At 42.0% G+C, this 22,149-nt stretch overlaps 1 long non-coding RNA gene across 1 annotated transcript in view; it reads right to left on the bottom strand.

Annotated features, from left to right (window-relative positions):
- Nucleotides 1–22,149, bottom strand: part of LOC144585986 (uncharacterized) — a 589,741-nt gene that overhangs the window by 72,394 nt on the left and 495,198 nt on the right. The gene's annotated exons all lie outside the window — the stretch shown is intronic.

Raw genomic sequence — 22,149 nt, 5'->3', positions numbered from 1 at the left:
ATGATAGAGCCTGGGTAGCACAACCAGAAAAAGAGTGGCAAGCAACTAGCCAGCCGGGCCCTGGCTACCTAGCACACAGTGACACTCATTCACTAAAGCAACCAAAAATAATACAACACCAAGAATAAGGGAGAACGGCCTCAAAGTGCGCCCACCACCACAGCCCAGATGCAAATGGACACAGTCTCAAAGTCCAACCCCTGGATCAGCCCACACCCTCACTGTAGGGTACAAAACAGTCCTCGACCACTCAAATATATATATTTTCAACAGAACAAATACACAGTAAATTAACCAAACAGCAATCATAAAAAATTAGTAAAAAGAAAGGAAGAACAGCAAAATACACACACACACACACACACACACACACACACACACACACACACACACACACACACACACACACACACACACACACACACACACAATATACAGAGAACAAGAGAGTGAAAGCAAGAAAGTGCACTCTCTCCCCAAAACTAAGAAAAGCAACCAAACAAATAACCTGACTCCCTGACGCAGTCAACGCTTTTCCCTCAACCCAAACTACTAGAATACAGGGAAATTTATCTGTCCCCCATCTCGTGATGTCTTCCCTTCTCTTCTTTGAGTCTATAAGGCAGCAATAAGAATAACCCCATAAGAGAAATACTAAAACAACTGAAATGGGGCGGGGGATCCAAAATGAGGCTTGCTGGCACAGGCTTGGGCAGCAGCAAAAGTAGTTCAACGAAATGGGACCTCACCAAAACAAAATTAAAGAAACAAAAGGCAAAAAAGGAAATGGACTAAGATGGAAGTAAGCAGGCAGATAGAAAGGCAGCAATCCAAGATGGAGGACATCAGGAGCTCAGTCACCAAACAGGAATCCTACACAAAACAACTGGACTGAGGCAAAGAGTATTCCTCCCTGGGTTTCTGGTTGTTTTACTGAGTCAAAATTTCTGCTTCATGTTCTTGATGTTTTGACTGGCTGTTGAAGACCCTTGCAATGCTATTGGTTGAAAAAAATTCTCAGGCAATTCAACAGACAAATGGCGCTTAAGGTGCTAAAAGCTTTCATGGAAGAGGGAATATGAAAGAAACGCAACTTTCATGTGCTCCTCTTCTGTAAACATGAAATCATTTGTGTTTAGAGGCTCTGTTTTGGCAATCGATGAAAGAACATAAATGACACAAAAGAGAGCCTCTTTTGTGTTTGGGGGCTTGCATGAAAACATGAAAGGTCTGTCCCTAGTAGGAACATTAGATGCATTGTTTGTGTCTTTTTTGATCACTCGTTCTTGTGTGCTTACTGTGTGTTGCTTAGGAGAAAGACACCAGTTTTATGCTGCCTGATTTTGTACCAAAGAAAAAAAGAAAAAAGAAAAAAGCATGATCACCACCCACAAGAGTGCCTATGTCTTATTTTCATGTTGCAAGTGAAAAACACTGACGGGGGGTGAAAAGTTCTTGACAGAGCTGTTTTCCTGTGTTGACACTACCTGTCTAAAGGAGAAACCAGCCAGATTTCTTCACAAAAGCCCACCTCCCAAAGTTGCTCTAAGGAGGAGCAGGCAACAACAGAACCAGTGGCATTTTGAAAAGCTTTCATGTTGGGACAAGGACACTGGAGAAGGGGTGATGTGGAGTGGGTGATAGCTATGGGTATGGGAGAGGAGGAAGAGGAGATATGGAACAGTCCCCAGACTTGCCCTTTGCTTCAGAAGTTCCTAGACTCCTGTTTCAGAATCAGTGGATGTAAAGCCTACTCGTATCACAAAATACTGCATAGATAAAGGAAATTACATGAGGAATTTTGTTTACAGTTTTCCTGGCCATCTGTTGTGCATCTAGGCATTGACAACCAATTGAATAAACTGAAGTGTGTGACAGACAGCTGGAATGATTATGCACAACCATTTTGTTTGTTTATACTATGCTATTTAAGTAGAATTCTGTTCATAAAGAGAAAAGAATAAGTATTGGCAATGTTGCTATACTTAGATTTAGGCATCCTTCAGTCTCAAGAGACTATGGTAGTGTGCTCTGTATGGAGGACTTGGAACAGTTTCTAGTGTGGCTGAGAAGGCCAATTCGAGAGTGATTATCCCTTTCACACTGAAGACAAATACAATCTGTACCCTGTCCAGCTCCCTGATTTTGCTGGCTTTGGGACTGCCTCTTTGCCTCAGCCTGCTGGACAAGGGTCTCTTCAAATTGGGAGAGGCTGTGATGCACTGTCTGCCTCCAGATGTCAGGCTTTCAGATGTCAGGCTTTCCCATCTGTTGGGGTCCATTTCCAAGGCCTTCAGATCCCACTTGCAGATATCCTTGTATTGCAGCTGTGGGCTCCCTCTAGGGTGATTTCCCTGCATGAATTCTCCATACAGGAGATCTTTCGGAATCTGACCATCAGCCATGCTCACAATATGCCCAAGCCAATGCAGATGCTTCTGTTTCAGTAATGTATACATGCTAAAAATTCCAGCTCAATCTAGGACTACTCTGTTTGGAACTTTGTCCTGCCAGGTGATACAAAAAAATCCATCAGAGACAACGTATATGGAACGTGTTCATCTTCCTCTCCTGCCTTGCACAAAGGGTCCAGGACTCACTGCAGTACAGGAGTGTGCTCAGGACACAGGCTCTATAGACCTGGATCTTGGTGTATGTCATCAGCTTCTTATTGAGCCATACTCTCTTTTTGAGTCTTGAGAACATGGTAGCTGCTTTGCCATTGGGTTTATCCAGCTCGACATCTAGGGAGAGAGTGTCAGAGATTGTTGAGCCAAGGTACACACATTCATGAACAACCTCCAATTCTTGCGTGGAGATGGTAATAAACATTTTTTGATCTGTTTATTTTGCCTGACTCCTCTTAAACTTCTTATAGTAAGATACTGTAACTTAATCACTATTGTCAGATACATAAAAGTTTTTGTGTGAATTCTCCATGTTTTGTGCTCAAATTTAAATGAGGAACCCTTCAATTTGTTCATTTTAGTATGACTTTGATGTCCAAGAAGGCTAATATATGCAATTATATAAGTAGCTTCTCCAGCCAAACAATAGCATTGGCCAAAATCTTATTGTGCAGCTCCACCTGCACATTGGGATTATGTTACAGTCACTGGCAGATTGCTGTTGATTAAATACTTACATTTTAAGTTCAGGTTATGCACAGCATGCACTCAATAAGACCAAGTTTCATGCATCCTGCTTCTGAAAAAGGAGATCTTAAATTGGCTGCAGTCTGCTACTATTGATGATGTCATTCCCACGGTTGACACAAAATATGACCATCAGGATTTCAGCCATTGAGTTTCAAATCAGCCATAATTCTGTAATTGCTGTTGCAAAGCAAGCCACTACATTTTCCAACAGAACACAATTTTCATAAATATTCTTGATCAGTGTCTATTTACACTAACAAGGTTTGTCTTGAAGAAGTGCCCACTATGCATAGTCCTCACACTTTTATTACATCTGTATGTAATAACATACAGATTATAGCAGGTGCTGTATCAAAGAGGTCAAATGACATTTTGCGAGGAACAGATTGTACTGCAGAAGTCAACAAACTGATGCATGTGCTTCTGTTGTGGGCACATGGCTCAAAGGTTTTCCAAAGATTCCACTGGCAATCTTCCAAGGATATAATAATGCCCTGAGACCTTATTCTGTGGTACGAATGCTTATTCTGCTCTTCACTCCAGCATGTAAAAACTTAACAAATTTGCACTTTTAAACCTTAAAAGAAACGGAAACACAGTGTCTCTTTGGAATCTGTAACATTTCAGTCAGCTATGATATTTTAAAAGTCTCTGTGAAAAAATATCTTCAGTCTTAGAAAAGCTGAGGTCTGACAATAACTGTAACTTATTGATCAAGGAGAAATATTGGAATGTCTCATTGTAATTATGAGGAAAATGTTGTTAGGATGCTGCAGCATGCTTTTAATCATGATACCAAAATTGTTGAGACACAACCACACAGGCAACCAAGACTGCCATTTTTATTGGCTGATTACATAACCTGACAGCAGTTCAAATCTTTGCAGATCTGTGGGTGTCCTTGGTGACTTCTATCCCTCTGTCATCCATTTCTTCCAACAGATACACTGAGATTTCCACCATTTCCAAAGGTTATAAAGATTGTTGTCATCTGTTATAAAACAAATTCTCTCTGCGCTGTCTAAATTCATTTGGGATCTCTTCTAACAGAAGAAATGGACTATGGACAAATTGTGACTCCTTCTGGATATTCCAGTTCTGAATGCTTGATGGCACATTTACCAGGCTGGAAGTTGTGTCACATGTTCTGTGTCATAACAGCTGAGTCCTGTTATGAATCAACGGAAATGGACTATCAAAGGTGCCAGTAATGCTCAAGTATTCTAAAGCCTGAATAAAACAAATGTACCAGGAAGTACACACTGACCCCACGTCAACCCCCCATGTTGTCATTTCTGTCATCCATAATCAGCGTTCCTAATCACTTTTCTTTGGAAGTTTCAGTACTGTGTTGCCTTTTCCCCCTGCTTAAATCACAAACTTACAAAGGATAGTAGACTGTAATCGTGGGAGTATACCTGCATGTTGACCAGCTGTGGGTCTTCATTTCCTCCATGGCAGGGGGACGTCAAAAGGACTCTGTTGGTATCTTATCAGAACATGGTAGGCTGTAGTGTGATGCCAAAATGCAGAACATTTATTGTGCAGCTATGTACAAGTGGCTGCCTCTGGAACCAAATAGTCTACACAGTCAGACCCTCATCCTCCCATAGCCCATCATGTCTGAGCCAGGCAGTTCCCTTCACTCACTGGTCTGCAAAGTGCAGTCATGTGCTGATGATAGCCTCACACAGCCGCTTAAGCTTCCCTTCTCTGAACTGTCACTGCCTCCACCAGTGATGCAACTGAGTCAGGGTTGGCATCAACGTTGATGCTCAAAGTGGGATCTTAAGGGGACAGAGAGTGAGTTCCTCATCAGGGAGATCCAACATCATCCTGCATCCTTGGCCTTTGCTCTACCTCTCATTCCTGAGCTCTAGAGCAGGATAAAGGGAGCTGAAAACTGTGTAGCAGAAGTAGGAGGGAACCACAGGATGTCATGGGGAGATGACCCGGTCCAAGGCACCACTTCAGAGCCCCACCATCATCTAGAGGGGCGGGGTAAAAATTTAAATAATAATAATAATAATAATAATAATAATAATAATAATAATAATAATAATAATAATAATAATAATAATAATAATAATAATAACAACAACAACAACAACAACAATAATAATAATAATAATAATAATAATAATAATAATAATAATAATAATAATAATAATAATAATAATAATAATAATAATAATAATAATAATAATAATAATAATAATAATAATAATAATAATAATAATAATAATATTCTCTCCTCCCCCTCCCCTACTCTGGATAATGATGCTCCCAACTCTTTATAGTCTACCAACCCACCCATCAGGATCTGGAACATCCTCACTCTTCAGTGTTGCTTCTGCTCCCATTGTGGATGGACTTCTCTTTTTACTCTACCCAGGTCTCAACTCACCGGGTGTACAGCCCTGCCAGAGTGGACTGTGCCTTCTCCCCATCTGGCTCCCAGGCAGTCATTCCTTTCCCCTAGATAGCCTCCGAGAGGGATGTGGAAGATGCAGAGGCCAGCCTCTTTGCTCAGTGCTGGGGTATGGCTCAGGGGGATGGAGGGAGGAAGGGGCCTCTTAGTCATTTCCCGTTAGGAGAAAGCACATGTGTACAGTGCCTGTTTCCTTTTGCCATCCTAGCCACATCTATGTTTAGCACTGAGGTAGTAAGAATACCTTTTCTGTCTTGTATTAATTCATTCTGTTGCTCTTGGAAAGTTCCGCTAATGTCCCATATCTTTCTCCTTGCCATCTTGTGTTGCAATAATCATTTTTTTCTGATCTGAAGGGCTGATATATATTGTGTAGAGAGGCCATTAGTGCCTCTGCTAAAGTGCTGTCTTTTGGAGCGGATCTCTAATGGAAGAACCATCCTTTCTGTTAAGAGGACAGTGTTGTGGCCATTGATGTAAGGAACAAAACATCCACTTTGCTGATCTAGTATTTGTGTTATTCTCAAGATATTCTTTCCAGAATACAGAGAGGATTTTTACCTTAAAAATGGTTATATATACATGTGTTACATTTTTAGCCCATCTTTTCAAGGGTGAGAATATTGGTTGTTGTGGGTTTTTCGGGCTCTTTGGATGTGTTCTGAGGTTTTAGGGCTCTTTGGCTGTGTCCTGAAGGTTGTTCTTCCTGACGTTTCACCAGTCTCTGTGGCCGGCATCTTCAGAGGACAGCACTCTGTCCTCTGAAACACACAGTGCTGTCCTCTGAAGATGCCGGCCACAGAGACTGGTGAAATGTCAGGAAGAACAACCTTCAGAACACGGCCAAAGAGCCTGAAAAACCCACAACAACCATTAGATCCCGTCCGTGAAAGCTTTCGCGAATACGGTGAGAATATTCTTCCTTATTTTACATATGTGTTCTAACAGAGGAGGGGAAATGGGCACTCTATGTCCCTCCCTCTCCCTATCTCTTTAGAGCATCCCTCTAACATTTTTCTGATTCAATAATCCCCTGAAAAATCCTTATGACCATTATTTTTGCGCGGAATGCCAGAGCCGACAGCCTACTTTGTATAGTGCCTGGTGCTAACCCTTTCCTATTAAGATATACCCTAAATTGTTGTAAGTGTTCGACTGGAGCTGGCCAAATCTGCTCCAGGTCAACCATTTTTCTTAATTCCTGAAACTCTATACTCATGGCCAAAAAACCCTTTCTTGTTCTTGATGCCAGGGCCAAACCTATTCCTCTGGATGCATCCTCACGCCAATCTGCCAGACCTCCGGAGGAAGAATTTCTGGCAGCTCCCTGGCTTCTTGTGCTAGCTCCCTGAACTGCTTGATTTGTTGGCATGATAGAGCGTCAGCTATCCTATTGTCTATACCTGCAATATGGTGGGCATGCACCAATATGTTCAACTGCAATGCCTGCAGTGTAAAGGCCCTGACCAACGTCATGACCCGTTCTGATTGCAATGTAAGGTTGGTTATGATATAAAGGACTGCTTGGTTGTTGTACCAGAAATGGGCCACTGAATTTGACCATTCCTCAGACCAGAGCCAGAGCACACCCATAATTGGAAAGGATTCCAAAAAGGTCAGGCCCCTTGTGATGCCATTCTGATACCATGAATCTGGCCATGTGCCTGAACACCACCTATCTCGAAAATAGATGCCGAATTCTAAAGATCTGGCCACCTCCGAGTTCACCTGGAAATCAACTTTCAGACTCATATCAGATCTCCAGAAGGAGATCACTGATGCCACCTGTGTCCCCAACTATGTTGCCGGCAAAAGCAAGGCTGAAAGGACCGGCACTGCCTGCCTCCCAGTACCCCACAGCCGAGTACTCACAGGTGGTGTTATGTCCGACACAGTGATACCTTTACCTGCTTGTATCCCCACTGATGTCACTGATGGCCCAGTGGCAGGACATTCCTCTCTCTGTGTAGGTTGGCTGACACTGCTTCATCCCTTGTCTTCCTCCTCTTGGGTCTGTGTGCATGTTGATGCCATCTGAGGCTGGCTTCCTTGCCACATCGCTGACGGGAGTTCACTTCTTGGCCTCGATGGCATGACTGCTGCTAACGAGGCTCCTGATGTGCTGGACAGTTCTCTTTCTAGGATACCAATGTGAGACAACATTATGTCCCACATCCTTTGAAGTTCTGCTAATTTTTGAGCCTTGGACTCTCTACAGGACCTCTGAACTGCAGAAGAACCCTCAGCTCCACTCAGAACAGGCCTCGCCATGGTTGGCCAAAGAAGTTGAGTGCCCATGCTCAGCGTCATATCCAGAGCAGCCATGGCTGCGTCTGTCTCCTCCATCCGGGCGGGCCTTGTGGAAAGGCACTTCTTTCCCTAGTTCATTTAACTACCTTCATATCAGTTTAGAAATGTTGAAAAACTTTAGAGTCAGCATAAGAATTCACATTGTATTTTCTAATAACCTCTTATATTTCTTATTATACACAAATTTGTGTGCACACTTCCACATTTTTCCTATTGTTCATGCTTTTCCCCCACTACTCTAGTGCACGTGTGGCTGAAATCCTCTTGCTTGGCATAGTGAATCAAACTACGAAAACCCCTTGAATCAGTGGAGATTGGGTGAGTCAACTCTTCCATAAGCTGCCTTGACTCAAATGGGCCTACTCAAGTTGCAACTTACTTTATAGCTATGTTTTCATTTTGTGCACATTTATGAATTGTGAATTGGATCTTTATTCTGAAAAGATAAGGTTTTATCACCCTGTTGTGCTTCAGCTTGCTTATAGGTGCAGCAGGTTTCCATCTGGTATGTTTTCACAAAAATACAGTTCTGACAAATGCCTTCTGCTTCTCTACATTAATTCCAGCAACAGTGGCCAAACAGCTGCCTCTGGAATATTTCCTCTTGTCTATTACAAGCGTCAGGGCTCTATTCTGACCTCTGCCAGATTGTGCAAAAGCCTTTCTTGCCACAAAGAAACGACTGAGGGGAGAACACAGCAACAAAGTATTTCAGGTAATTCCAACTCCAGTAACCTCAGAACAATTTTGAAATGGAGTTTAGGTATGTCTAATATGGCTAACACTTGTTTAGAAATATATTGCCTGTGAATCTTTGTTTTGTGCAACTGGTTTAAGTGGCCTCATCTGCAGTAGTTGAGGGCACAATCATAAATAATTTAATTTAGACATCATATCCAACTGATTTCAATGAGACAAACGTCCAAATAACCCTTTCATGGGATTACAGCTTTACTCTAAGCATATACAGTGGTGCCTCTCATTACGAGCGTTCCGTTTGATGACGAAATCGCTTTACGTCGATGTTTTTGCGATCGCAAAAGTGACTGCAAAATGATGTTCCCTATGGGGGAATTTTGCTTTGCGATGATCGGTCCCCTATTTCGGTAACCAATCATCGCAAAGCGATGATTTTTGCACAGCTGATCGGCGGTTTCAAAATGGCCACCAGGTAAAAAACCGGCTACCCGTTTCTGGCATGGATTCCTCACTGCACATGCAGCAAAAATGGCCGTGCTATGGAGGATCTTCGCTGGACGGTGAGATTGAAGCCCCTAGGAACACATTAATCGGGTTTTAATGCATTTCTATGGGCTTTTTAAATCGCATGAGGACATTTTCATTTTACAGCAATTTTCGCAAAATGAATTAACGTCGTCATACAAGGCACCACTGTAGTTATATATTCCTGCATCAGTACCTCTGTCAAACCATAGTTCTTGATATTATCCATGTTTATTGTGCTACATCACTGAGATTACCTAAACTAAGCTGGCTCTAAACATGCTGATGTATGGGAATCCTTCCCGGGAATTTCCTTCCTATCTATCTATCTATCTATCTATCTATCTATCTATCTATCTATCTATCTATCTATCTATCTATCTATCTATCTATCTATCTATCTATCTATCTATCTATCTATCTATCTATCTATCTATCTATCTATCTATCTGAAATTTCTTCACCTGAGTTATTGATCTGGCCACCGAATTTTGGATCAGTTGAAGACTTCACATCAACCTCAAGGGTAGCCCCACGTAGAGAGCACTGAACTTGTCTATTCTTGAGATTACAAGCACATGAATCCGCATTGTGAGTGCCCCCGCATTTAGATAGGGATGCAGCTGGGCAATCCTCTGAAGATGGAAATGGACTGCCTGGACCACAGATATCACCTGGGTTTCCACGGTGAGATCCAGGTCCAGGCAGATGCCCAAGCTGCAAATCTCTTTGTGGGAAGAGTCATTCCCCCAAAGGAGAGGGAGTTTCCCAACCTGCTGATGCCAGGGCTGCCCACATGCAAGATTTCCGTCTTGTTAGGATTCAACCTCAGTCCATTTGCCCTCATCCACTCCAGAACGGTCCCCAAGCAGCAATCAAGGGTTGGAATAGCATCCACTGCATTTGGAGAAGAGGAGCTGGGTGTCATCAGCATACTGATGGCACCAGGCCCCACAACTCCAGATGACCTCACCCAGCAGCCTCATATACGTAGATATTAAATAGCATTGGTGAGATGATCGATCCCTGCAGAACCCCACAATTGAGGATCCATGGGGTGCAAGTAATCTTGCCGAGCTGCATTCTCTGTGGATGGTCCTCCAAGAAGGGACAGAGCCACACCAAAGCAAGGTCACCAATCCCCAACTTGGAGAGCTGGCCCAGGAGGATACTGTGGTCAACGGTATCAAAGGCTGCTGAGATATCGAGGAGAACCAACAAAGGCATGTTGCCCCTGTTGGCCTCCCTCAGCAGGTCATTCTGCAGGGTGACCAATGCTGTTTCTGTACCATGCCATACCATACCTGAAGCTCATCAAAATGGATTAAGGGCATCCAACTGGAATGGATTACGGGCATCAGTTTCCTCCAGGAGGGCCTGGAGCTGATCGGCCACCACCCTCTTGACTACTTTACTCGAGAAAGAAACATGGGTGACAGGCCTATAATTCCCAGTTTCGTCCACCACCAAATTAGGTTTCTTTCGAATGGGCCTAATGAGTGTCTCTTTGAGGGCAGAGGGAATCATGCCCTCCTGGAGAGACCCATTAATTATTGCAATGGCCCATTCTGTTGTTACAAGCTTGGCTGCTTTGATGAGCCAGGCTGGACAAGGGTCTAAAGAGAAGGTGGTGGCACGACAGTGCGCAAGCACCCTGTCCACTTCATCTGACATCACAGGTTGAAAGGAAGTTAACCTCGCCGGACAAGATGATGCAATGGACATCTCAGCTCAATCTACTGTCTGTAGAAAGGAATTAAGGTTCCGGCGGATGGCTTCCACTTTAAATTTTTAAAATGCCGCAAATTGGTCACAGGAAATACTAGAGGGAGGCCTATCACTGTGACCAAGATCTATCACTGGATAGATAACATATTATATGGAAAAGTTCCACCTGCTGGTTGTGAGCTTTGTTTATCATGTCAGCGAAGAATGCTCTTCTAGCAACCTTTACCCTAGCTAGGTAAAGGTTAGATGAGATCCTGGTGGCTTTTAGATTAATTAAACTGAGCCTACACAGTGACCAAGATCATACAGCGGTTTAACAGGTTCCACTCAGAACAGGCCTCATCATGGTTGATCAAAGAAGTTGAGTGCCCGTGCTCAGCGTCATACCCGGAGATTGGCTTTGGGAAATAGATGTGTGAGTTCTGCCAGCATTGCTGCAGAGGTTGAAGGGGTGGTGGTCACCCTGTCAGTGTCAGACTATACATGGCACACAGCATCAAATTGGTCTCCAGGGCTGCTGTCCCAGAAGGAAGATGATGCACAAGAAAGCCCGCATGGTTTGCTGCAGACAAGCAGACTAAGGACATGGATTTCTGAAACCATATCCTGTGGCCTAGTGAGACCAAGATAAAATTATTTGGTTGAGATGGTGTCAAGCATGTGTGGCGGCAACCAGGTGAGGAATACAAAGAGAAGTGTGTCATGCCTACAATTAAGCATGGTGGTGGGAGTGTCATGGTCCGGAGCTGCATGAGTGCTGCTGGCACTGGGGAACTACAGTTCATTGAGGGAACCATGAATGCCAACATGTACTGTGACATACTGAAGCAGCGCATGATCCGCTCCCTTCGGAGACTGGGCCACAGGGCAGTATTCCAACATGATAACGACCCCAAACACACCTCCAAAATGACCACTGGCTTGTTAAAGAAACTGAGGGGAAAGGTGATGGAGTGGCCAAGCATGTCTCCAGACCTAAACCCTATTGAGCATCTGTGGGGCATCCTGAAATAGGAAATGGAGGTGTGCAAGGTCTCTAACATCCATCAGCTCTGTGATGTCGTCATGGAGGAGTGGAAGAGGACTCCAGTGGCAACCTGTGAAGCTCTGCTGAACTCTATGCACAAGAGGATTAAGGCAGTGCTGGAAAATAATGATGGCCACACAAAATATTGGCACTTTGTGCCCAGTTTGGACACTGTCACTTAGGGGTGTATTTACTTTTGTTGCCAGCAGTTTAGACATTAATGCTTGTGTGTTGTGTTATTTGGAGGGGACAGCACATTTACACTGTTATACAAGCTGTATACTCACTGCTTTACATTGTAGTCAAGTGTCATTTCTTCAGTGTTGTCACATGAAAAGATATACTAAAATATTTATGAAATGTGGGGAGGGTGTACTCACTTCTGTGATATACTGTATTTCCAAATATCAGGAGCCTGATCCAGGATATGCCTTCTCATGGAAAGTTCCTTCACCAAATTTTCACAGCTTCTCCTCTTGCCTGTGCTAGAACTCATTCTGCTCACCCATGTGCCTCCTGCTCTATGTAACACTTTCATGGGGCAGGACAAGCTGCTATGACGAGAAAAGGCCTCCTGTCACCAGTCCAATTGAATACATTTAAATTTGGATCCCCCTCATATACCCCTTCATGGATTGCTGCCTTGTCATAGTGAAGGGGCTTGAGTAACTCAGAGAAGCTATGGGCTATGCCCTGTAGGGCCACCCAAGACGGACAGAACTTTGGATAGAGGCTCGTAACATTGTACAGGAGGCAGCAACAAAAACCATCCCAAAGAAAAGGCAATGCAAGAAAGCAAAGTGGCTGTCCAACGAGGCCTTAAAAATAGCAGAGAGGAGAAGGGAAACAAAATGCAAGGGAGATAGGGAAAGTTACAGAAAATTGAATGCAGACTACCAAAGAATAAAAAGGAGAGACAAGAAGGCCTTCTTAAATGAACAATGCAAAGAAATAGAGGAAAATAACAGAAAAGGAAAAACCAGAGATCTGTTCAGGAAAATGGGAGATATTAGAGGAACATTTTGTGGAAAGATGGACATGATAAAAGACAAAAATGGGAGGGACCTAACAGAAGCAGAAGACATCAAGAAGAAGTGGCAAGAATACACAGAAGAACTATACCAGAAACATTTCGATATCCTAGACAAGCCAGATAGTGTGGTTGCCAACTTAGAGCCAGACATCCTGAAGAGTGAAGTCAAGTGGGCCTTAGAAAGCTTGTCTAACAACAAGGCCAGTGGAGGTGATGGCATTCCAGTTGAACTATTTAAAATCTTAAAAGATGATGCTGTTAAGGTGCTACATTCAATATGCCAGCAAGTTTGGAAAACTCAACAGTGGCCAGAGGACTGGAAAAGATCAGTCTACATCCCAATCCCAAAGAAGGTCAGTGCCAAAGAATGCTCCAACTACCGTACAATTGCACTCATTTCCCACACTAGCAAGGTTATGCTTAAAATCCTCCAAGGTAGGCTTCAGCAGTATGTGGACCGAGAACTCCCAGAAGTACAAGCTGGATTCCGAAGGGGCAGAGGAACTCGAGACCAAATTGCTAACATGCGCTGGATTATGGAGAAAGCCAGAGAGTTCCATAAAAATATCTACTTCTGCTTCATTGACTATGCAAAAGCCTTTGACTGTGTGGACCATAGCAAATTATGGCAAGTCCTTAAAGAAATGGGAGTGCCTGACCACCTTATCTATCTCCTGAGAAACCTATATGTGGTACAGGGAGCAACAGTTAGAACTGGATATGGAACAACTGATTGGTTCAAAATTGGGAAAGGAGTACGACAAGGCTGTATATTGTCCCCCAGCTTATTTAACTTATATGCAGAATGCATCATGCGGAAGGCTGGACTGGAGGAATCCCAAGCCGGAATTAAGATTGCTGGAAAAAATATCAACAACCTCCGATATGCAGATGATACCACTCTGATGGCAGAAAGTGAGGAGGAATTAAAGAACCTTGTAATGAGGGTCAAAGAGGAGAGTGCAAAAAATGGCCTGAAACTCAACATCAAAAAAACTAAGATAATGGCCACTGGTCCCATCACCTCCTGGCAAATAGAAGGGGAAGATATGGAGGCAGTGACAGATGTTACTTTCTTGGGCTCCATGATCACTGCAGATGGAGACAGCAGCCACGAAATTAAAAGACGCCTGCTTCTTGGGAGGAAAGCGATGACAAACCTTGACAGCATCTTAAAAAGCAGAGACATCACCTTGCCAACAAAAGTCTGAATAGTCAAAGCTATGGTTTTTCCTGTAGTGGTGTACGGAAGTGAGAGCTGGACCATAAAAAAAGCTGACCACTGAAGAATTGATGCCTTTGAATTGTGGTGTTGGAGGAGAGTCTTGAGAGTCCCCTGGACTGCAAGGAGAACAAACCTATCAATTCTAAAGGAAATCAAACCTGAGTGCTCACTCGAAGGACAGATCCTGAAGCTGAGGTTCCAATACTTTGCCTATCTCATGAGAAGTGAAGACTCCTTAGAAAAGACCTTGATGTTAGGAAAGTGTGATGGCAAGAGGAGAAGGGGACGACAGAGGATGAGACGGTTGGACAGTGTCATTGAAGCAACCAACATGAATTTGGCACAACTACAGGAGGCAGTGGAAGATAGGAGGGCCTGGCGTGCTCTGGTCCATGGGGTCATGAAGAGTCAGACACGACTAAACGAGCAAACGAAGACGACATCTATATCCATGGTCTAAGGTTGGAGAAAATGTCATTGCATGAGGAAGTGCTGATGAGTCCTACCCCAGTCAGCCCATGTAGTCCCAGGAGAGGTGCAGGAGAGGGCAGTCCCTCTCCTGCACCACCCTATCTTTTCCTGCCTCTTGCATTTGATGGAAACCCCCCCACTCTCTCTTCATTTTTGTTTCCATTCCTTTGTTGATAGCTCCTTTCTTCTTCCTCTGTCCATCTTCCAAGCAGGTTCTCCTGTATGCTGGAGACTCCATTTCTTCTTCCTTTTCTTCTAACCACATTCTTTACCATTAGTAATGGTACCTTTTTCTATTTCAATGATTCCAGAGTGATTTTTTAAAAACCATACAAAGTGTTAGTTTGTGGGAATACCATGGACAGTGTTGTTTGATGAGACTGGGATGATCTCTGCACATTTTGTTGTTGTTGTTGTTGTTGTTGTTGTTGTTGTTGTTGTTGTTGTTGTTGTTGTTGTTGTTGTTGTTGTTTCTACCTTATACTGTGCTAACTAAAGGGTATAATCAAATTCCTATAACTCTCCATTTTTTAAACCATTTTTTAAAAACAGGAGGTGGGCAGAAACAACTGAACTGCCTCCAGCAGTTGCAAGGCAAATTTCAGCCTATCCAATGTAAAACCTGCTCCTGAGCCAGAAGACAGAAGTGGAGGCAATTCTGAGCTTCTGAAGGCTTGCAATGGACCGTGAAATAACTGCTCTTCTTCCTCAGACTGCAAGACTGCTGAAAAGTGGACTAAGAGGAGCAGATTATTTAAAGATCCGTACAGTCGGAACAGTTTGTAGTTGCTTCATTATCTAGTTCAGTTGAGTTGCAAAAGGAACCTGGACTCTGACTTTCATGTCTGCACTGGTACATTTAACCCTTGACTTACAGACGGCTTGACTTACAGACTTTTTGAGTTACAGACTTCTCTGGCCGCAAAATTTAGGTTTGACTTGCAGACTGAGATTTGACTTACAGACCAGAAAAAAAAAACAAAATGGAACAAAAACGGCCTGTTACGGGATTAATCGGTTTTCAGTGCACTGTAGGTCAATGGAGACTTGACCTACAGACTTTTTGACTTGAGAACCGCCTTCCAATACGGATTAAGTTCTCAAGTCAAGACCCCACTGTAGATTCTTTGGAGCCTCCCCTCCTCACAGAGTATCCAGGGCACAAACACATTACTATGTCTGTATTTCTTTCTCCTTCTGTCAGTACCTCTTGTTTAGCAGCTTGTTGCACACTTAAGGTTAAGATTAAAACCACATTCTTCCAAATTGTCCACATTGAGAGGGGTGGGCTGAGCTAATTAATTGTCCCAGAGCTGCCATTTCATAGAAAGAGACTTCCAATTTTCTGTTTCACCCAAAAGTACATACAGGTCAGATGGTTTCTAAAGAGGCCTCTGCTAATGAGCATTTACAGTGTCTGAACCCTAGCTGCATGAATTTCTAAAACTGACACCTACACAGGGCGTTTTACTCTTTTATGGTTTCACTGATTGCACTGGCAGGCAGTTCACTCAGGCCAATATGGTAGAGTTTCCTTTTATCTGAAAACATGCTGCTGTTTTTATCTGTCAGTCCACATCTCATTATTTAATAAGAAAGCAAAGGGTAATTCAGATTTCACTCGGCATAGAACATTTTACCACATTGCTGCAAATGTCAGATCCTCAGCAAAAGGCATTTCTTTCTTTCTTTCTTTCTTTCTTTCTTTCTTTCTTTCTTTCTTTCTTTCTTTCTTTCTTTCTTTCTTTCTTTCTTTCTTTCTTTCTTTCTTTCTTTTTCTTTCTTTCTTGATGCTTCAAACAAGCATAAAATTGAGTGCCAGACCCAGATTAGTCACTGTGAGAACATAATAAGCATTTGGATTGATTGATTCCTTTTTGATAGCAGGAAAAAATAACAATAATTAACCAATGGACAAGTATAATGACAAATGAGGGCAACCCATCTTTCTGTGCTACCTGACCTGCCAGATAGATATCATTGACCCTGAGACCATTTATTGAATTGCAGCAACTTTTTTGTTTTAGTTCATTGTCTCCCTTGCACACTGGACAGATTTTAGGACATCACTGCCACTTCTTCTATGTTCTGAGATTTTAAATATGTGATTTGTTGCATCCTGTATTTGGAGGTGCTTAAGCCTTTTTGACACATGAACATTTTCCTCCCCACCTTGTTTCATTTGTGGCCATTTAAGCACAGATCTTACTGGGATTTCTGCCCACACTATGCCATTTCTCTCTTGAGAAATAAGCGTATTTTTAAGAAATTGATTAAGAAAATCTTTCAAAAAGCTTGAAAATACCCTTTATAACCTTAAAATCAATCTTGCTTGTTGGATCTAGTTTTTTTTTCCTTTGCTTTAGTAAAGGTAAAGTTTCCCCTTGACAATTTTTGTCCAGTCGTGTTCTACTCTAGGCAGCGGTGCTCATCCCCGTTTCCAAGCCATAGAGCCAGCGTTTGTCCGAAGACAATCTTCCATGGTCACATGGCCAGTGCGATTTAGACATGGAACGCTGTTACCTTCCCACCAAAGTGGTCCCTATTTATCTACTTGCATTTGCATGCTTTCGAACCGCTAGGTTGGCGGAAGCTGGGACAAGTGACGGGAGCTCACTCCATCGTGTGGATTTGATCTTACGACTGCTTGGTCTTTTGACCCTGCAGCACAGGCTTCTGCAGTTTAGCCCCCAGCGCCACCACGTCCCTTTAGTAGATTAGTGTTAATTTGAAAGGTTCTGGTGGCAACAAAAGCCCACCACGAATCTGTGTTTCAAAAGCCACTGTTTTTAAAATCTGGAGGAAACACTAGAAATAATCTGCTGGATTCTTGAGGTTGGGGGCAGTTGTTTGTTGTGGTTAGTGGAGTAGTGCTAAACTGAAAGCTTTGGAGCAGAGAAATTCTTGATGCTTGAACTCCATCATCAGTACAAAGTGAAACAAGAAAGCAATACAACATCTCCTAGAAGTAGTTAAAACAAAGCACAGGCTGAAATCCTCTCATGTAGCTACACAAATGGAGTAACTTTTGGAGGCAAATTGTCACAAGGTAAGAAACCACCATAGAGTGTATCAGTCGCATGCTCAGACACAGAACTTGATATTCAGCAAGTGTCTGTAGTGCTTTCTTAACATTTGGAGACACTGGTTTAAGTTGTTTGTGCTGTGCCAGTATAATTAGACAAGAAGATCTGGGCCACAGAAAAATGGGAGGTTTGCCACACTTTGTCACAGTTGGTACCATTTCAAACTTTGTATCATTCAAATGGAAGGAAAAATTCTGGTATCAGTGCACATAAATTGTAATAATCACCCTAGTTAGATAAGTGTGGTTTGGGGATGTTCATCACTAGAGATGGGCACAAACTGGGAAAACAGGTGTTTGTGATGATTCATGCTTTTAGCAGCTGGCTAAAGAGCACTTTCATGGGGGGACCTGCTTTGGAGAGCTATAATTCAGATTTCCCAGATCCAAACTTTGCCAAACTTGGAGGAGGGAGAGAGAAGAGTCAGCCCAAGTTTTGTGAAGATTGGATTTGAAATGTCTACGTTATCATTTATGTACAAACTGCAAATGCCAATAATAGTTTGGTTTCATTTTGTTTTATTCTGGGCAGGTGTGTATCCCCAAACCACCCCAAAAGAAACCATGAAATGGCCGGATTTGTGGGTATTTCTGCTTCACAGTTTGTTTCAGGCCCATCTCTAATCATCAGTGCTCACCTGTTAAGTAGGGGCACTCCTTGATTTCTCCCTCATATGTTGTGTTTGTATTAAAAGTTCCACTTGGCACAAGCTTTTGCGTGCTGCAGCTGATTTTCTCTTGTTTTGAATTATAGTTCTTTTTTCCTTAAAAAACAAAAGAGCAAAGAAGGGAAAACGTGTGTCTGTAAGGTTGTGTAGGCCAGAAACAAAGAAAGTAGATATATATTATTTGGGATTTCTTGCCAAAACAAAACACCTCTCCAGTTTAACCAATAACATGTCTTGCTAACTCATTATACAACTTTATAAAACTGAGAAGGGTGTGGGGAATCAGTAGAGAGAAATATTTTTAAACAGCACTTTGAAGTCAGACCTACAGTCAGAGTTTGTGCTAGTCGGAACAACAGAGTGAAAGCCATACATTTCAAATTGTTAACCGTTCAGATAAATATACTCAAGTTATTGAATCCACAAAGTGCAAAGCCTGAAGTAACCTTCAGTGAGAAAATAACCCAAAAAATAAAACTGAGGGGAAAAAGTTGAGAGAGAAAAGCAGAAGCTAGTTTGCTAATAACCGTGTCATATTCCTGAGAATGAAAATAAATTAAAGCAATTGTTTTAAAAATTATGGGCTAATTCTGTCAGCATGAAAATGAAAGGGTGCTAAAAGAATCAGTCAGTTTCTTCCTTCCTGTTTTCTAGGCACAAATCACCCTCATAACTGAGTGAATGTTCAGATATAGACTGCAGAGAGCCCAGGAAATTATCTTTTGAAGAACAACTCACAGATTTCCCAGGCCAGCAGAATCACAGCCCATCTTGTCTTGTGTATCCTGTTGTCCCCCAATGTAAATGTTCTAAGCATCTTTCTTGTAAATAGACTTCAAGGGAAGTGGAGGTCATACCAAAATGCCCTGCTTCTATTTATTTAATTGGCCACACTCTGACCCTTCTGGTTGTGCAAGTTGTATAGTAAACGGCATAAGGGGCGATGTCCTGGGAAATGCTGAGGGAAGCCCCTTTGAACGCATTAGAATTATATGATAAAAATGAATGTTTATGAGATTGGGAGCTTAGAAAGGAAAGGAGTAATGGTGCCAAAAAGGCTGATGGAGAAAGAGGAGAATTTTTTCTCAGTCTGTGTGGAGTAGCACATACCTTCTTAGCAAAATAACAGGTAATTGGCCCACCATTACTAGACAATCAAAAATGCAAGCGATATCTTTGGTGGGGGTGTGCTATACCATTTGGTGTGATCCTCACATCCTAATAGCATATCAGAGTTCAAGCAACCCTATTTGGTCCAGCTTCTTCTGATGGGAATTTTCTAGTATCATGAAGAGGCTTAAGAAAAGAACAACTTCAGATAACTCACAAATTAAATACTTCCTCTACTCCATGGTGGAGGGGCAGAGGAAGTAAAAAACAACAGATCATTTTAGTGCAGTGCAGATGTACCGCAAAGTTTTCTTTGCCTTGTCTTAAACTATCATTCGAGAAACTGCCTGCAGCTGAATCCATTACCGATTATCAGCAATCCTACCAGCATCAAAAAAGTAGAACCCACACACAAGGGTCTGGAAAAGTGTGGGTAGGAATGCTCTGGGGATGATTTGATTTGCTCCAGTTATTACATCATATGATGGCTGGAAAAAGACTCAAAGCCACCCATCCCTGCATTCTACCAAACAGCGGACCAAATGCTCATCTGATTGTTCCTTCTGTCTGCCTCTCTCTCTCTCTCTCTCTTTCTCTCTGGCATGTCATTTCCCCTAACAGATGCTTTTTATATAATGTCTTCTAATATCCTTTTTTTTTGTATGCATCTATTCCAATACACACAATGTAATGCAATTTTTGAGCCAAGATCAGCACCACATCATTGAGAGACTTGCAGAATAATAAAATATTTTTCCAGGAAGTGTGCATGGCTTAAAAATGCAGCCCATATGAATTCCTCCCTCATCCTTACTTTTCGGGGTGATTTTATTCTACATAGCTCACCTACCTTGGGGGCACAATTACAACTGGATGCTGTACCCTTCAATATCCAGTTGTCATCTTGGTATGCTTGTAATGAATGAACACAGCCCCCTTCACAACTATCTATTGCTCACCACATCATGGAGCACAAAATGGTTTTTCAGAACAACCACAAAAATGTCCTCAAGCTTGCACTGTATTTAGCTGGCTCACATTTTACATGAGAAAATCCCTGCAATCATTTTCAAAATGTTCTGTTTGGTTAATTCTCTTCCCATATCCAACTCATTTCAAAACCAAGGTTACAGATATAGCTTTCTGTTTTCAAAACCTAAGTTCTCTCCTTTAGACTGAATTTCTAATTGGATGTATTAATAGTTTGAGTGGGTTTTGAAAAGATTATCAATGATTTACTGGGGCTGGAAGACATCTCAAATGACCCCAACAGAGCTTCTTCCATTTAAAAGTAAATGTTTGATATAAATGGAAGAATGGATTATTGACCAGCTGCCCATTAATCTTGTATGTTGCAATAAAACATGTTTCATTTGTCGTTGGATTTGACAGATTTTAGCCATGACCTTTGAGAATAAATCACAATGTAATTTATTTATTTTTTAAATCTTTCAATCCTTCATGCAACGAACTGTGCAATATAAAACATAATTTTATGGAGAATATAGAGACAAAAGTGGTAATGAAACAAGAATTTTATTGATTAATATGCCTCTTACTCAAAACAGACTATCCCATGTCTAAAATAGCAGTTGGCTTTTCAGTTTTCATGTTGAATTCTGTCAGAATATGAGCCCCCACCATGACTTTATGGGAAATGTACTTCCTAATGGGGTAAGACTTTAGTGATAACGTGTTCCCAGATGTTCCCCTCTTTGCTATTTATGTATGAGTAGATACCATGTGGTTGGGAACTTATGTCTAAATGAGCTAGCCAGAGAAGGCAAGGATGATTGCATAGCCTTATTCCATGAAAACATTGCTGTAGTGAAAAGAAGATGCTCAGTTATTCTCATCCATATGAGTGGCTCCATTATATATTGTTTGAGCTGATGGAGTTACTTTGATAGATAAGTACCCCACCTGCTGTACAACCTGTGTAAAGGGTACCACAGTCATAACACTATGATTTACAAATGTGAAGGACCCCATTTAAATACAGAAGGTTCTTCACTCCCTCTCTTCGTTCTACTCAACATTCTCAGTTCAATAACATAGAAGCAAGGCGTTTGAGTCGTATGAGAGTTTAGACCAGAACTTGGAAGGAACTGATCAGAAAGAATTAATTACTCGTTATTACTACCATTTTCCAACAACAAAGGTATAAGCAGGTTACATCATGACTAAAGATTAATGAGGGATAATGTAGCTCCTTTTTCAACTCAAGTAAATTTACCACTGCACAGATGTGCAACACTGTGTTGTTAATGCTGGATACATGAAGAAGCAAAAGTCAGAGCCCAAAATGCAGGAAGTAAAATTCCTTGCTCTCCTCAAACAGGATGTGTGAAGATTACAGGAAAGTAGCACTATCTTCTTTCTTACGATATTCTAGCACAGTACTGTACTAGAATGTTCTAAAAAAGAGAATTGTTCTATTTGCCTTAGACCTTCACACATCCATGCATTGACATTCTCTTCTTCATATATCCAGCACTACAAAACAGAGTCTTGCACATCAGAACTGGGATAAATTTCATTGAGTTCAATGAGATTACTAGAGCATAGACACTGTCAGGATAGCTCAGTGGTTTAGGTATCCTATAACAGCAATGGCTTGATTTATGGAATTATAACTCAGTGGTATATGGCTGTGGAGCTAGGGGTTGGGAGTTTGAT

The sequence above is a fragment of the Pogona vitticeps genome, chromosome 1, assembly GCF_051106095.1.
Source record: "Pogona vitticeps strain Pit_001003342236 chromosome 1, PviZW2.1, whole genome shotgun sequence".
Taxonomy (NCBI): Eukaryota; Metazoa; Chordata; class Lepidosauria; order Squamata; family Agamidae; genus Pogona; species Pogona vitticeps.
This window is presented reverse-complemented; position numbering and strand designations above follow the sequence as displayed.